Raw genomic sequence first — 17,339 nt, forward strand, 5'->3', positions numbered from 1 at the left:
TGGAACTTTTTTTGACATTATAGACATCTAACTAAAAATTTTCGGAATAATCTTCCATTAAGGGTATAAAAATCGCTTCATCAATCTTGATTTTATACTTAGAAATTGGACTAGGTCTCCAACTAATATGTTTATTGATCTCTGTGTCTTAGAGTACAAAATACATAATAATCAGTTATTTAGATTGTATACAGATCTTAAAAAACTGAAAACAATATTTCATAATCGTTGAGTCATTTTGATGCGTTTTTTAATTATTTTAAATCATTCTATTATCAATTCCATCTGCATCATGAGTTTCACAGTTTATAAATGTATTTTAGCCGCTTGCATTTTTGACGATACCTGCGGCATCATCAATATTTTCACATACAGGCTCACCACTTTGAACGGTACTACTAGTACTCGGCATGGCATCTGTTAAATAAAATTAAATCTATTGAACAGTTGAGAGAACTCCTAAGCGCCGGGCTGGCTCTGAATACCATTTCCCATAAGAACTTGTGTCAACCCTCGCGTGACCTACCACATGTATAGACAACCACGAGCCTTTCGACAGGGCGACTGTACAACGTGCGGTCCAGAGAATTAAAGCGAGGAATCGAGCAATGTTTTTGGCAGAAGTAGCAGTGTTCTGCGATCACCAGGTTACAACCAATGCCAGTGACACAAAAACGCGAATTCTCAAGAAAACACGGTACCGACCGAGTCCACACCGATGATCTCAGAACACCAACTTCGGAAAAAATCACCTCCACTCCGCAGAAGTCGCCGGGACAGGAGTTTGTAAAAAAAAGGATCGTCCCTCAAAAAGTGCATGCAATGGCCGAACAGAAAATGTCAACTTAAAAAATAGCGCAGCGCAGCTCGAAGAGCTCTTCAATGTAATTAAAAGCTATCGAACGAATTGGATGTTGTCCGAGAAGAAACCGCAGCCTATAGTTGAAAACAACCACCACATCTAAGCCAGAGAACGTAGAAAAACGAGAAGGTGTAAATTGAATTTTGTATGATGATCGATTGGACGGCTAACAGAGCTTAAAAATTCAGATCAGGGAGTTCACCATTTTCTGTAGTATTCGCTGTTATTTAACATAAATGAGACTTTATAACAATGTTCTCTTGCAGAAATATGTATCTCCCAACATAAAGAGAAAAATGAAATGAAATGAATGAGAAAACAAAAATACAAGCGCTACTTCACATATGCATGATTATTTTTTGCCATATAAACGATTTTTATGATGAAAAATTCATAAAATATGATTTTTTTGCACTAATGCTACATTGATAAAATGTGAAAGATTATGCAAAAAATGATATTTTACTATTTTCATAATTTTCTAATCTCAATTGTTACAGTGTTAATAATTTATGTATATACATATGTACATCAATATGTTTTATTATATAATAATATATGTAAGTATGTATGTACAAATGCGTTTATGACCTTGCAAAATAAGTAATGCATACACAAATCTACATATGTACATATAAGCGTAGGCTAGCTGCTAATATTTATTAAGCAGTCCCCGACCAAAGCAACAGAGATGGAGGGTATAGCCTAAAAATCTATATCTACCCGACGAAGTTTCTGTGATGGGGTGAATCGACACCGCCCATAAATAAGTGTCAAACCCACAAACCCTGAAAGCGTCTGACTCATATTGAGCGGCTTATTGGGCAGCGTCTGCCTCCAGGTTAGGAGCGGCTGAGCAAACTACCTTCCAGTAGGTATAAAATGGTACGAGAAGGATCCCGGAAAAACAAAACATGGCTGCGAATACGTTCGAAAAATTAAAAGTTACGGTGCAGGGTGTAAAAAGCCCAGTGCCGGCGGTTTTGGGGGGTGAGAAAGCAGGCTCTCGACCGTCGATAGCCAACGACTGCAATGATGCGATGGTGGACCACTTGGCCATTGCATCAGATAAAACTACAAGTTTGAGCAAATGCGCAGAAATTGATCCTTTTAGGCGAGCACCAAAACTAGCCCGATCGCCAGAGAAAACGACCGTCGAAAATCAAGTACGAGCCTGATCTTCTCCACCCGCGCTACAAAAGGAAATCCCACACTGCACTAAAAAAACGATGTCGTGCAAGATCATATGCATGAACTGGGAGGAAACATAAAGAAGTTAATAAGCATGACGAGTCTCCCACAACGCTCTTTTAATAACCCGATGAGGGAGCTTCTGAACACGATTGCGAAGCTGCATGCATGTACACAGAAGGACTTTGCTAAGGTAAGGATTCCAATTCACAAAATCAGTCCTTACGGAAAGCTGTAGCAGCCACGCCGAAAAGGTTACGTGATGACAGGCAAGCGACTCGAAACACCCCACCAAAAAGGACCAAAAGATCGCAGGGTGAAAATTTGCAAAAGGAAATATGTGAGAATCCAGCTAGTGTAGGGAAAAAAGGAACACCAAGAGACGAAGCTTGGGTTACAGTAAAATACAAAACCCCCAAGAACAAGAAAGCGGAGAAGGAAAATGCCATGCCACCGCAGCCACCACGACCGGATGAAACCTGAAACAGCTTGGAGAAAACGTGTCGAGAATAAAAAAGACTACCAATGGAGAGATGTTGCCCGAACTAAGAAGAGCACAAACAGGGAGTACCCATGAATACCGGAATGAAATAAATAGGGTATTAGGAGACCAGGCGCAGATTAGAACTCTTAGATTTGAACGAAATCACAACGAAGGATGACATAGTCGAGGCCATCCGCTCGCAAATCAAAGAGCTGAATCTCTTCTGCATCGATTCAATAAAACAAAAAAAGAACGCATACGCAGGTACACAGAAGGCGGAGATAGTACGCGAAGGACTGTAGTAAAGAACCCCTCTGTGTCTTGTGTAAAAGCAAAGGAAGAGCGAGTACGAACCATCAAATTGGGAGCCGGAGATATCCTATTTTCTTAGAGGCCTGCAAAAAGAAAAGGAAATGAAAATATTACAGATCAACCTAAACCACTGCGAAGCCGCACAAGAACTGTTGACGCAAACTGTGTACGAAACGAACGTCGATGTTGTAATAATATGTGAGCAATACAAAAACCTGAGCTCTGATACGTGGATTGCAGATAACACCAAAAAAGCAGCAATTTGTGGCTGCGGTGATAAAATGATGCAAGACAAACCATTGACACACAAATCCTACTACACGAGAGTAAAAATCGGAGTGGAAGGAAAGCACAATCGATGAGGATTTATTCAAACTCGTGTTGAAAGAAGACATACCCGAATCAGAAGACACCAATCAACAGGCTAAGTTGCTTGTGCAACATATCTGCAGAGCCTGTGACGCCGCCATAATTCGAAGAAAACAACACCCCACACTACAGCCAGCATACTGGTGAAATAATGAGATCCAACAATTACGAATAGAGTGTAATAAAGCGAGGCGACAATACCAGCGAAGTACAGGCACGGCAAGTCAAGAGGGATTACGTGAAAACTTCAAGGCCAAACGCAAGCAACTGAAAAAGGCTATTAAAAATAGCAAAGCTACGTGTTTCAAAGAGCTATGTGACATAACAAGCTCGATGAAAATCCTTGGGGCGGTGCGTCATGTCCAAAGTACGAGGTCCTAAAGGACAAGCGCCGACCTGCCCAGCCCTTCCAAAACATGTTGCGGAAACACTTTTTCCAACACAGCACATGCGAGGAGAAGAGCGGTTTCTCCCCGAAGATCCAGATCACGTAGCAATACCAGTAGTTACCGATATGGAGGTAATAAATGCTGGTGCACGTTTTGGCTATGCTAAAGCACCGGGGTTGGATGGCATCCCAAATCGTGCTCTGAAGATTGCATTAAAAAACCCAAAATGCTTTACCCAGCTATACACGAAGTGCTTAACCGATGGTATTTTTTCAAAACTATGGAAAAAACAACGTTTGGTCTTATTACAGCACACCTGGAAGAAGTGGAAGACGGTTTATCTAGCAACCAATACGGGTTTCGCAGGAAGCGCTCGACCGCTGACCGGAATAGCAGATAAAGCAATTAAAGATACTAGGTGGACGCATGGCACGAAATAATACTGCGAAATCATCACTTTCGACGTGAAAAACGAGCCTTAGAGAACCTCAAAACTCCGGTATATTTATTTCGGATTATAAGAAGTTATTTGTCCGACAGGCTGCTGTTATACGACACTAAGGAAGGGGTGAAAAGTTATGCGGTAACTGAACTGGTGGAGTGCCACAATGCTCTGTTTGGGGCCCAATGTTATGGAATATCTTGTACGACGGAATACTGCGCCTCCCACTACCAAAATAAGCTAAAATAATTGGATACGCGGATGACAATAGTAGCAAAAGAGCTACACCAAATCCAAAGCGTTTGTACGTCTCAGAAAATTAAAAACTGGCTCGACGCGTCGAAACTTCAGCTAGCGGGACAGAAGACAGAAGCAGTCCTGATCTCGAGTATGAAAAAGCTAGAGACTATTACTCTAAACATTGACGGGCATGTAATTAGAACTCAGCCATCTCTAAAGTACCTGGGTGTCATAATTGATGCGAGACTCAACTACAAGATGCATATCGAAAAAACCTGCGAAAAAGCTGCGCGAGTGACTTCGGCACTAGCGCGAATTATGGCTAACATAAGTGGGCCAAGCCAAGCGAGAAGGTTTCTTTTAACAAAAGCAAGCCTATCAGTTATGCTGTATGCGTCACCTGTATGAGCACAAGCGCTGACCCATAAAATATATATGCCAAAATGGTGATTTCGCTGTGTAGACTAAGCGCCAACAGAGTAGCCAGTGTATTCCGCACAGTATCGCAAGAAGCTGCTAGCATTATATCCGGTATAATGCCACCAGATATAAAGGCTGTTGAGCTCAAAAGAACATATGATACCAGCAAAATACTCGGCAGGTCGTTAACAATAGAAGAACGAAAAGAAGAGAGACAAAAGAGTCTAAACGAGGGGCAAAACCGTTGGGATGAAACAACCAAAGGGCGATGGACGCACCAGCTTATCCAAAAAGTCTGGATGGATAGAAAGCACGGATAAACGGACTTTTATATGACGCAATTTCTCACTGGCCATGGCCCTAATAGAACTGAGAAAAACAGAACGGCTGCGAAAGAGCGAAACGAGAGCAATAAATAGAGTATAAGTACAATGAGATGCAAGAGCCCATAGGCTAAGCTTACCTTGCGAAGAAATACTTAACGGTAGTCCCGCAAGGTACATACGAAGCTGACGGAGTTAAGGGTTTAGCACGTAGGCATGGTCCCGAAAGAGGTGCACTAAGCGTACGGTATGAATCATGCATGCTGTCACTGGTGGCAGTATCTTTCAGAAGATTCCCCCTTCGAAAAAAAAACATATAACCGTACAAGTGTAAGTATGTCAGCCAATAGGAAAAATACAAACATTGTTATACAAGAACAACAATTGTCTCAAATAGCATGAGCAGCGTCAGAAATCAATATGGCAGCCAAATTGAAAAATCCAAAATTTGTAGTAAATCACACAACAACAAAATTTTCATTCATGAACGCTGGCACACATGCAATAAGCTAAGTCGTTTCGTTCATAAAAGCAAACGCCAGAGGTGACAAAAGTGTCAACAAAGCTTTTGTCGATTTAAAATATTTTTCCGTGACTTACAAAAATCTGCGTCAATATATATACATGTACATATTTAAACATATGTACAAATTTACAAATATTTTTCTTTCATGTTTCTTTACATGTACACATGATATAAAAAGGCCGACGCCAAAACACAATTCTGTCCTTTTGTGACTCCATAATGGTGTTAAGTACATGAATTATATTAAGATATTTATCAAAATTAATTAACATAAAATAATTTATAAAAAGAAATATATTTCAAATGGCATATCAATATTCCGTGTTTGGCATACGGCAATTTATTCTCTTCAATATTCACCTTTGGGAATGTTAAGAGAGCTATAAGTGTACAGGTTCACCGCTGTTATAAAAAAGAGAAATGTTATTAGTTTCTCCTGCGTGTGAGGTGACCTCCCCAAAACCTGCACCTTCTCGTTCTTCTACGTTCTCTGTCTAAACAAAGCGCCAACAGTCCTGCAAAACACGTTCTGCAGTGAAAAACTGTGAGACAATTTTTTTTTGCAGGTGAGGTGGTGGCCTTCCGCATCATCAGTGCTATCCTCATAGCAACGATATGTGCCACTTGCAGGTCAGAAATAGCCCCCCTCTAGTTAACCGTCGCTCACCTTAGAACCGCGTTTTGATTACTTCAGGTATAGGTAGTTAAGTTCAAATTTTCTGCATGTATTTCTTCTTTATATTCTTAAGTTCAAAATGCAAAAACAAAAATGTATATTCCAATTTTAATTTTTGTGATAACGGGATTTTAGTGTAAGGAGAAATAAACATAGGCCATTAAGTCTGCGTTCAGTTAGCTTGAATTGGAAATACCGTTATTTCTCATGAATTTGTTCGTTATTTTTGCCTAGATTCTATTGTGTTTTATTATAATTAGTCGTTTCAAGAGCTCGTGACTCGTTTTAATAATATTTAAAAAAATGGAAACCAAAGAAAAGAAATTAGTCTGTCGGAAAGAAAAATTATCATTAAGTTGTGGAAAGATGGCGAAAGTTTCAGAAAAATTGGGCAAACTATTGGAGAACGTATTCTTCTGTCCGGCGCGTCGTAAACAATTAAAAAAAAAACGAAATTTTAACGTCAAAACCGCGATCTGGTCGTCCGAAAATATTATCAGCCCGGGAAGAACGGAAAATAATAAATATGGTGAAAGTTAACCCTCGAATTACGCCCACAAAGATTATTGAAAACGTAAATATAACCATTAAAAAAACAATTTGTGCCGAAACTGCTAGAAAAATTTTACGAAAAGATATGGATAAGGTTCGCTCGAAAAAAACCATATATCTCACTTGTAAACAGGCGAAAGCGCATTGAATTTGCTCATAATTATATAAATAAGTCGCCGGAATTCTGGAGACAAGTAATGTTTTCGGATGAAAGTAAATTTTGCATTTTTGGCATTAAAGGTCGACAAATTGTGTGGCACAAGTCAGGAACTGACCTTGAAAAGCAAAAAAATGTTGTTGGTACAGTTAAACACGAGGTGGCGGAATTATGGTGTGGGGTTGCATGGTGGTTGGTGGTGTGGGTCATCTTGAACTTATTGAATCTAAAAAAAAATTTGGTTCCAACAAAATAATGACCCGAAGCATACTGCGGAAATAGTTAGACGTTAACTCTTGTACAATGCTCCTAGAAAACTTAAAACGCCCCCTCAATCACCTGACCTCAATCCTATTGAGCATCTATGTGATCTGTTGGAAAAAGAATTCGTCAGCATATAATAACAAGTAAAGAGGATTTGCGAAGTGTTATGAAAGAAGACTGGACCCAGATTAAAGCTGAGGAAAAAGATAAGTTGATGAGATCAATGCCAAATCGATTGAGCTAGGTTTTAAAACAACGCGGCTATCCAACAAAGTATTGAATTTAATTTTTCTTTATCGTTTTTAATACATTTGTAACTAATTTTAAAGCTGAACGCAGACTTAATGGTGCCTATGTTTATTTCTCCTTACACTAAAATCCCGTTATCACAAAAATGAAAATAAGAATACACATTTTTGTTTTTGCATTTTGAACTTAAAAATATAAAGAAGAAATACATGTAGAAAATTTGAACTGAGCTACCTATTTACATTGTGTTTTTACTTCACTTAAAAAATAGTGTCGGGTAAACGCAGACTTTTTTGGCTACCCCGACCAGATCTTCTACGGCGGTGCGTTATCTTTGCCACCGCACACATTTAAAGAATGTGTATTCAGCGTAGTCTCTTGTCACGTCGTTGTATAGGAAGACGGCTCTTCGACTTTTCCCATTCTGTGGAGGTACTTTTTGAAGTATCCGTTACCGCATAGCAGCTGTTTTATGTAAAAGTCGACATCTCCGAATTTACGACTAGTCCATAAGTTACGGACTAATATTGCATCACCTGGCACTGTTCGGTAAGCTGATGCAACTCTGATGGCTGCGGTGCGCTGCACTCTGGCCACTACGTTACGCTGGTTTTACTTTTTTAGGACATCTGCACAGATCTCTGCACCGTATAATAGGACGCTGATAGTCGTTGACATTAGGAGCTTTATCTTTTCATGTCTGGGCCTCCCTATGTTGGCCATAGGTCTGCTGAGTTGGGAGGTAATTTAGTCTGGTTAATCTAGGGTCCAGTCTTACGCCTAGGCAGTTCACCGCTTTTTGGGTTCTTAGAGTATCCGTATCCCGGGCTGTAATTACTGCTGCAATGTCATCCGCGTAGCCAATTAGGTACGATTCGTCTGGCATTTCGAATTTAGTATGGCGCGTAGCTGAGGTTCCACAAGTCTGGGCCTAAAATGGATCCTTGTGCTTCTCCTGACGTAACCGATATCTGTCGTGATCCCTCTCTAGTTTGATACAGCAGTTTTCTATTGCAAAGGTAGCTCCTCACCACAGTTCTGAGATAGTCGGGGACTCTTACGATTTTATTGAGAGCGTGGGTCATGTCCGACCATTTAGCGCTGTTGAAGGCATTTCGAACGTCTAGAGCCGCCAGCAAAACTACTTTTTTGTATCGGATTTTTCCGATAGGAATAATATGATTTCTAAGTGTCGTTTCGGCCATTTTTAATATTCATGATCTGTAATTTTTTTCGATTGTATTCAGTAATGTTTACAATTTCTTCATGCAAAGATATACGCAAGAACAACGTTTACATATTATTCAATTTTTTTATCAAAATAATCGTTCTCCAATTGCAACTTTTCGTGCGCTTTCTCCATTTTATGGCATCTCTGATGAGGCTCACTTTCATTTGAGTGGTGCGGTAAAAAAACAAAACTTTCGATTTTGGTGGGAAGAAAATCCACAAATTATTCATGAACAATCATTACATTCCCTAAACTGACAATTTGGTCGGTCCGTAATATTATCGTGGTATCATCGGTCCGTACTTCTTTCGAAAAGAAACTGGTGACAACGTTACTGTCAATGGAGAGCAGCATAGATCGATGATAACCAACTTTTTATGGCTGCAATTGGAAAAAGTTGATCTTGACAACAACTGGTTCCAACAAGACAGGGCTACGCGCCACACAGCACGTGCAACAACCGAATTATTGTGAGAAAAGTTTGGAGATTTGATAATTTCAAGAAATTGTGACATTGAATGGCCTCCAAGAAGTTGTGATTTAACACCATTAGACTTCTTATTGTGGGGTTATTTGAAGTCATTGTTCTTTATCAATATACCAGACTCTCTTCAAGCTTTAGAAGTCAATATTGAACGTACTATTCATGACATACGACTTGATTTAGTGGAAAAAGTACTCGTTCGTTAATTGGGTTCATCGAATTCGTTCCTGCAAAAGAATTCGTGGAGGCTATTTGAATGATGTTATATTCAAAACTAAATTGTAGCGATTCGAGTTCTCCAACTCGTTGCCTTCTATAAAGATTTCCCGCAGTGTCGAGTGAACAGTATGCTGATATCAAGTTGGAACCTTTTCCTTTACTGGCATTGTACATATTCAAAAGTACTGCCGGTCGCTCTGCAGCGATTTTTTTAAGGATTTCTGCTGGGATTGCGAGTGGCCAGTTGCAGCTCTTCGAGAGCGAACTGAGAGATTTGTTGAAGTCTTATGGTCTGTTCTGGAAATTTGTATTCACCATCATTTGATGATGGCAACAATGCTCCTGCACGGTGGTGAATTTGTCCTTGAATCTGATTGCATTTGTATATTAATATGTAATTTAGAGAAAAATCAATTATTTAAAAGGACGATTAAAACCACGTTGTTCAATAACATTGCGCCAAATGATGTCATTTGGAACATACTGTTATAACTCTGATTATTCTGCAAGAAATGCTTTGATATTGTATTAGAATTGAGTTTTTCGGGTGGTGTCAATAGTTTCGGTAATTTGACCCTTCCGTTCATGCAACATAATCCGGTCGATTCTAGTCGAAACCTCAAAGCATTGCAATGTGGACAAATATTATTCATTGTTCCAAATTCAACCGATTTATACCCAGCGTAACCGACTGTTGCATCATATCTAAACGCCAAACGTTCATAGGTAATTGTTACATTTGATCGTCTGTTTGGTTGCTTATTTAAGTAACTGATATGCTTTTTCTTTCAGCCGAGACCACCTACCAATGTAAACAATAGTAAACCAATTACTAAATTAGCATTTTTGTAAATATAATTAAGTATATAAATACAAGGTGCGTTCCAAAGTAAACAGTAAAAAAGTAACAAAGTAAACTCTAGTGGCGCCATCTATATGTCTAGTGCGTTATAATCTGCTATCCTTTATCGACTTTCAGTAAAAATTTCATGACATTTAATCTATTGGAAGTGAAGTTATTGCGTTTTAAGTGTCAGTATGTTTTTGTCATCAGTGCGAAAATGAGCTTCGAACAAAGAGCCAACATTAAATTTGGTTTTAAAATTGGTAAAACTTTTACCGAAACGTTTCAATTGATGAAACAAGTTTATGGCGATGATTGCCTATTCCGTAGCAGAGTGCACGAGTGGTTTCAACGTTTTCAAAGTGGTCGTGAGGACATAAATGAAGATGAGCCGAAACCCAAAAAATCGCGCCTGGAGAAGTCAAAAGTGAAGACAATGCTGATTTGTTTTTATGATTGGAGTTTTTATATGGAGTTTTGAAGCATTTGGTGTACCGTATTCGACGTGTTCGGCTCGAATATCTCGAAGAAGTTGGCGTTTGTTGCACGATAATGCGCCGTCTCATCGATCGACGCTTGTGGCCGATTATTTGACCAAAAATAACATTGTAACAATCAACCACTCCCCGTATTCGACTTCTACCTTTTCGGAAAAATGCAATGCACAACATTGCATTACTACTGTCTGGTGATTTCCGATAGATCGGTCATTCTTCGCTTTTCTTAATTCAAGAATAACAAAAGGTTAAACAATCGTTCTTATGGTGAAGTGTTGAGACGATTTGACTAACCATAAATATGCGTATGCAATTGCAAATTAATGAACCATTACAAATTTATTCCGAACAATTGCTAAAAATTGGGAATGGTTAATAGCCCTGCAACCAAGCACTGTACGTGACAAAATTTTTTAATTAAGAGTATTTTCCTGGAAAGAAAAATTAATTACTTGTATCATACGGGGCTTAGTAATCAGGCTACAAAGGCGGCCACACATGTAGATTTTGACGAGATACAACAGCTGTTGTCGGGTGATGAGATGTATTTTAAAATATTAAATAAAAAATGTCAAATTGTGTTTCTAAATTTGTTTAGATATACCCGTAATTAGAACTGCTAGACTATCGATAGTCGGACTACTCTACAGTTTCGATACTTTGAAAAATAATATCGATACTATTGATAGTTTTCCTCACTAAAATTTACTTCTTTGTTTAAATTAGGAGACTATGGCATTAAATTTAGGCTGACTTTCAAAACGTCACTAAACTACATGGTAACGTACAAGCGAATAAAAAAACCTAATCGCGGTTCGTGTAAAGCAGGTACTTATTGGGAATTTTAGGACGAGATGGACGAGGTGTATCGAATTCGCAGCGATGTGACAGTTCCTCAGAAAACATTAGATTTGTCGCTTTTAGCTGTACTGAGTGGAACCGTAGATAATAATGATTATCCTGTGTCTCAATATTTCTCAATGTTATCTTTGTTATAAACCAAAATGTATTAATTCTTTTCTTAATGTTGTCTTTGTTATAAACCAAAATGTACAAATATTTTTTCATAAATTTTACGTAGAGGTGTACATATATGTAAAATGTTATTTAACGAAAATTTATTCTAGTTTTAAGGAAAAAAAAGCTATTTAGTATTACTAAATTTCTCATTTTCTGTTTTTATAGCTGCATTATGTATGCAAATTGACAAAATTTATGTATTAAGCATATAAGAAGGTTAGATGTAGTATTAATACAAAGTAGTTTATAATTTTAATTATAAGTTATCTATGTATACTACTGTTATAAAGAGAAAAGATATGTATGTATGTTTGAACTGCAGAAACTAAAAAACTACTGTACCAGTTTCAAAAATTGCTTCACCATTTGAAAGCTACATTCACCCTAAGTAACATAGGGTATATTAAGCAAAGATTTAGGGATCCTTACTAAAACTTAAGTAATGCAACCCAGGGTCTAAAAAAGTGCCCTAAAACGTCTTTCGTCCCATGCGTTGCGGAAACTATTGATGATAGAACAAAAGTATGTTCTACAATATTTTAGATTTTTTCACAATACCGAAGGCTTGTTTTATGGAAACTCTTGTCGAACTAAGCACATTATTGAATCTTTTTTATTCTTGTGTGAGCACCGACTCCCAAAAATGGTATTGTGGAGGAATTTTACGTGTTTTTTTTAAGATAGCTTGTCGTATTGGGCTGGTACGCCACATGCATGCATCATGACATCATCGTGGATCTCCAGAGGATACGTCTGTAAAACGCATTTTGCTATCCGCTATTGCCTAAGAATTTCATTGAAGTTTCATTTTAATGTTAAATCTATACATATGGAAGAATTACTTACCTGTACAACAACTGGAAAAGTTCCTTTTTTATTGTAATAGCTAATGCTATCAGTTTTATGCTGCTGAATGCGAATATGCATTCCATCCACGCACTCTAACACAAATGGAAATGGCAGAGGACGACTTGACACGAACTGCTCCATAGTAGCTCATTGGCACTCGTCGGTTGATGGAAATTTTATTAGCTTGGTCTCAAGTGACCGATTTCTTTTATTGTTCGTATAAAGTTATAATATGCAGTTCCTAGGTGAAACCGAGTGTTTTGGTTACTAAGTTTCCACAAAGATAGGTATATAAACCTTTCCAGTGATAAGCAAAGTCGGCCAGTTCGGAGTGTTCTCCACAATTGCTTTAGCTTGTGTTATAGTTTCTGTAGAGGATGTATTTTAATGTTTGTTTATTAGAGGATACCCACCCATCTGAATGTGCAAAATATGTGTATAGTTACCTCACAAGTGGCTGGTTTCATCCTACAGTGAGCGAAAAATAAATCACTAGGCAGTTCCAATATAGTTTGCCAGAATCCACAATTTTTTGGCAATCTTCTTACTCGGTTTTTATTAATTACACTATTTAAAAAACACACTCTTTTATATTTTGCCTTAAATATTTTTTTATAGATCTAAATAATATTTAGGCTTCTATTTTCGGAGAGATTTAAGAAATTGTTTAAAATTAACCCCTTGGTTTGACTTCCATCCATTTCTTTGCTTTTTCACTCGCCAAAACATAGAACATAAAACAGCTGATTGTGAGAATAACACTTTGCAGTAAAAGTGTTCTGTAACGTCAAATTATATAGCCCATCATTTTACAAGGTTGTTTAACGTTGCATACAGACGATGTATAAAAACTGTAGTCGTACTGTATCAATTACTTTGCAGAAGTACGTTTTCGAAGTCAGCCTTATTTATAAAACAATAGCAGAAAACATGAAAAAGTTAATAAAGTTACACATAAAATTTATTCATGTTATTATATAAATGTGTCTGTGAGCTGACGAGATAGAAAAAGATAAATTGTTTATACACTTATGTGAAATGAGATCAATAAATTTATACTTAAAAAACGTTTCCATAGAGTACTTTATTCATCAATAAGCCACTTAATTTTGTTAAAAAAAAATTATTTTTAACCTTTAGAGCTGCTCTCCTATCTGATATTAGCAATCCACCCTGGCTGAATATTCTCTCCGACTCTGTAGAAGTAGCTGGAAGACAAAGGCATCGACTGTTACAGATGCTGAGAGACGTCAATTCATTTTCGTTGCTCTGTAATGGAAATAAAAATAAGTTTATAAGAGATATGATGCGGTGCGGTTTTTGTAGTGAAAAAAAAGTAGTTTGAAGCGCTCTATCAAAAAAAAGGACAATACAAACCCGTCAGCTGTTTTTACTTGGGTTTTCATATCATTTAAAATATCATTTTATATAAACCAAAAGTAAGTAGAATTATCAAAGAAATGGTGACAGTGCTGCTAGATGAAGTTTGCACAGTAGCATCATGAAAAGGAGCAAGGAGTTTGCATAAATCAATTAAAACGAATACCTCATCCACAGTGAGAGGTGATGGAGCTTTTGACGTACTAAGTAGTACTTTCGAAATTGAGGCATTATTTGCTAAAACACGTTTTACAATAAAATAGGCACTATGGTTTGGATGGTTCTAACGAAATGAAAGTGTATAAAATAGTTATATTTAATAATTTTCATATTATTTTATAAATATTCTCTACTTATGCCAAGCCATGGATGTAAGGCTGATTTTACACCTTATTAATGTGTACAATATAATCCGAAACCACGTGCCCAATCAAGGTTAGAATGAAAGGATGGTTTAACACCTTATGAATGTTTAGAATATAATTTTGTGCTCAACTAAACCAGGGATGAAGTATCATTTTAACCACACCTAATGCAATTGTATAAACTTGTTAAATTTAATAATTTTTATATTATTTTTTAAATATTCTTTACTTACGCATTTGAGATCACGTGGTACGTGCACGCAACCAAGCCAAGAATGAAATAAATGATGTTTTTAAGGCTATTAAGTGAAATTTTGCAAAATAATATGAAGATTGTTGCTAGTCAAACCATAAAAACCATCGATAGTCACAATAAACTATCGATAGTGAGACGAAAAAAAACTATTGATGACCATCGATTATTTTGCAGCTCTGGCATCACATAATCTTCGGTTGAAAATTGGTTCACCTATTATTCTTTAGAGCAAATTGATCCAACTCGAATATGCAACGGTACACGTTTGATAATCAAAAAGATTGCAGGAAATTTTACTGAAGCAACCATTATGACTGGAAAAAAAAGATACGTTTGGCACTCAGGACTGCCGCGGTAAAGCTGTTGCATAACATTTTTTATCAACTTATGCAATTATAATTTCATTGATATTAATTCAAGTTTTTCTTTGATATTAATTTAAGTTGAGCGTGGTGACCGATAAGAAAACAAATTTTTTTCTCTTATTGAATAAATGAGAATTGCTTAAAATATTTTTATTATCTTACAATACATGTAGGTTATTCAGGAATTTTTGTCATTGAAACTATAGGTTTATGATAACTGAAATAAAAAACATAAGTTTGAGACTTGATATCCGCTAAATATCTGAAAAATACCGCAGCAATGGTAGCCCCATATTTTGTTGTGGATTCTTGTGAATCATTATTATTCATTATACTCTTGCAATCTATTTCTACAGAGTATAATAGTTTTGTTTACCTAACGGTTGTTTGTATCACCTAAAATTTATCGAGTTAGATATAGGGTTATGTATATATAAATAAACAGGATGACGGAATGAGTTGAAATCTAATAATCCGCCATAATCAAAACAAATAAATTGTCATAACTAAGCTTCACAAGTTACAAGACTGTTATTTGGTATACAGGGAGATGCATCTGCAGTTTAATTTCATTTTACAAATATGTTTAATAGGCATACCTCCTAAACCGCTAAAGTTATAATAACAAAATGCACTAAGAACAACTGTTTTTAGCTCGTCTATCGACAGTGTGAAAATGGGTGAATTAGGGGTGACAACCCCGCCCACTCCCCAAATAACTGTACTGTTAAAAACTACTAAAAGCGCGATTAATCAAGCACTAAACACGACAGAGAGATTAAATTTTATCTCTGGAATGGTATGAGATGACTTTATAGGAACCGCATTTAAAAATAGAAATTGGGCGTGGCACCGCCCCCTTTGGTGAAAACCCATATCTAAAAATTGTCCAAGTCGAACCAAAACTGTATGTGATGATATATAATTGAAATTCATATAATAAAATAAATAAATGAGACTCTTGATAATAGTATGTTATTGTGTCAAAAATAAGTTGAATCGGATCAATACTTTTTTTGATATAAAATTTTGCCAACACCTGAAGTCATTTCCCGGGCTTTGATCCTTGCAAGTTGCGAGAGTATAAAATGTTCGGTTGCACGTGAACTTAGAACTTTGTTACTTGTTTTCAAATTCAATTTTTCCAAAAGAAAAATTGTCAACCGCTCTGATTTTTATCAGCGAAGTTGATGTTGAAATCGCCAGCCAAGATAAGTGGAAATTTATTACCATTGATAACCCGATTGAAATACCTAATTTCAATTGTATTGTTCAATTCAAACGAGATACTGTTCAAAAAGGTGGAGAAGCTATTTACCAAAATAATAATAATGTTGTTAATATTATGACTCCGAATATTGAATAATTTATATTTTATTAATTAAATATTTATTAAATTCCATGTTTTTATTTGCCATTAAAGAAATTTTATATTAAACTAGCTGACCCGACGAACTTCGTACCGCCATAGCGTAGCTTTGATGCACTACTTTATTTTATATAGCTGAGAATCCTATTGTCTAAGGTATGAGTACCTATTCAATTTAAAATGGAATCTATAATATCCTCCATATAAAAATGAATCCCCATTTCCCTGGCCTCCCTTTAACTGAGAAGGACTTTACTAATTTCATAATTTTATTAAATAAAAAAATATATATTTTTTTATAATAGTGTTTATTCTATAGGGTTTCATAACATACACTTACATTTTTACAAATCGCTACCGAACAACTTGGCATTTTGAAGTAAACACTGAGCTCAACACCACGCGCGCTCTAGAAAGCAACTAATAGCTTTATTTAAATTGATATTAGTTTTGCACATACTTGTATATGGAGTTCTCACGGTTACGCCCACATGGCTCCTCCATACCCTTCTCTGCTCTGAGGTTTATTCTAATGCTTTTTGATAAACAATATTTTTAGTTTTATGTTCTGGAGCGTAAATAAATAATGTCGATGGTTTTCCGACACGGGAACAGGCGACATATGATTGGCCATGTGAAAAACGTGGGATTAAAACATCTTCGCCTTTGTACTTCCCTTTCAAAATTGTGGCTTCGATGACATTGTTCAATAATTTCTTCACCGCAAGCCGGGTGCCATTACACAGTCTGTTGCTGGTTTATGTTCCGTAACATAATAATTACTGATCCGATTTTTAATTGCAGATTATGAGGTGGTAAGCCGGGCAATTCCAATTTAAAAATGCAGTTGGATAATTGACAACTTCATCTTGATTATTAACGGAATCAACTGATTTGTAATTCTTCAATTCGCCAGCTATTTTATTTTGAATCTGAAAATTCATTTCGTTCACATCAACATTTTTTGCGGCCAATATAACACGTTCACTTAACCAATTAACCAA

General features: G+C 36.7%; 1 protein-coding gene and 1 long non-coding RNA gene across 4 annotated transcripts in view; one reads left to right on the forward strand and one right to left on the reverse strand.

Annotated features, from left to right (window-relative positions):
• Window positions 1-17,339, reverse strand: part of Zip102B (Zinc/iron regulated transporter-related protein 102B) — a 268,559-nt gene that overhangs the window by 65,828 nt on the left and 185,392 nt on the right. The window contains exons 4-5 of one of the 3 annotated variants that reach the window (XR_011397330.1): window positions 13,735-13,869; window positions 13,171-13,503 (exon numbers count right to left, since the gene is read on the reverse strand). The gene's annotated coding sequence lies outside the window, so the exon portion shown is untranslated. Of the gene's footprint in view, window positions 1-13,170; window positions 13,504-13,652; window positions 13,870-17,339 lie in introns of those variants that run through there. The other 2 variants (XR_011397331.1, XM_070112550.1) reach the window with 2 other exon arrangements.
• LOC138858087 (uncharacterized) lies at window positions 10,309-12,105 on the forward strand. The gene is made up of 2 exons (XR_011397334.1): window positions 10,309-11,510; window positions 11,580-12,105. It is a non-coding gene; the product is annotated as an uncharacterized lncRNA (long non-coding RNA).

Source organism: Bactrocera oleae, chromosome X (assembly GCF_042242935.1).
Source record: "Bactrocera oleae isolate idBacOlea1 chromosome X, idBacOlea1, whole genome shotgun sequence".
Lineage (NCBI taxonomy): Eukaryota > Metazoa > Arthropoda > Insecta > Diptera > Tephritidae > Bactrocera > Bactrocera oleae.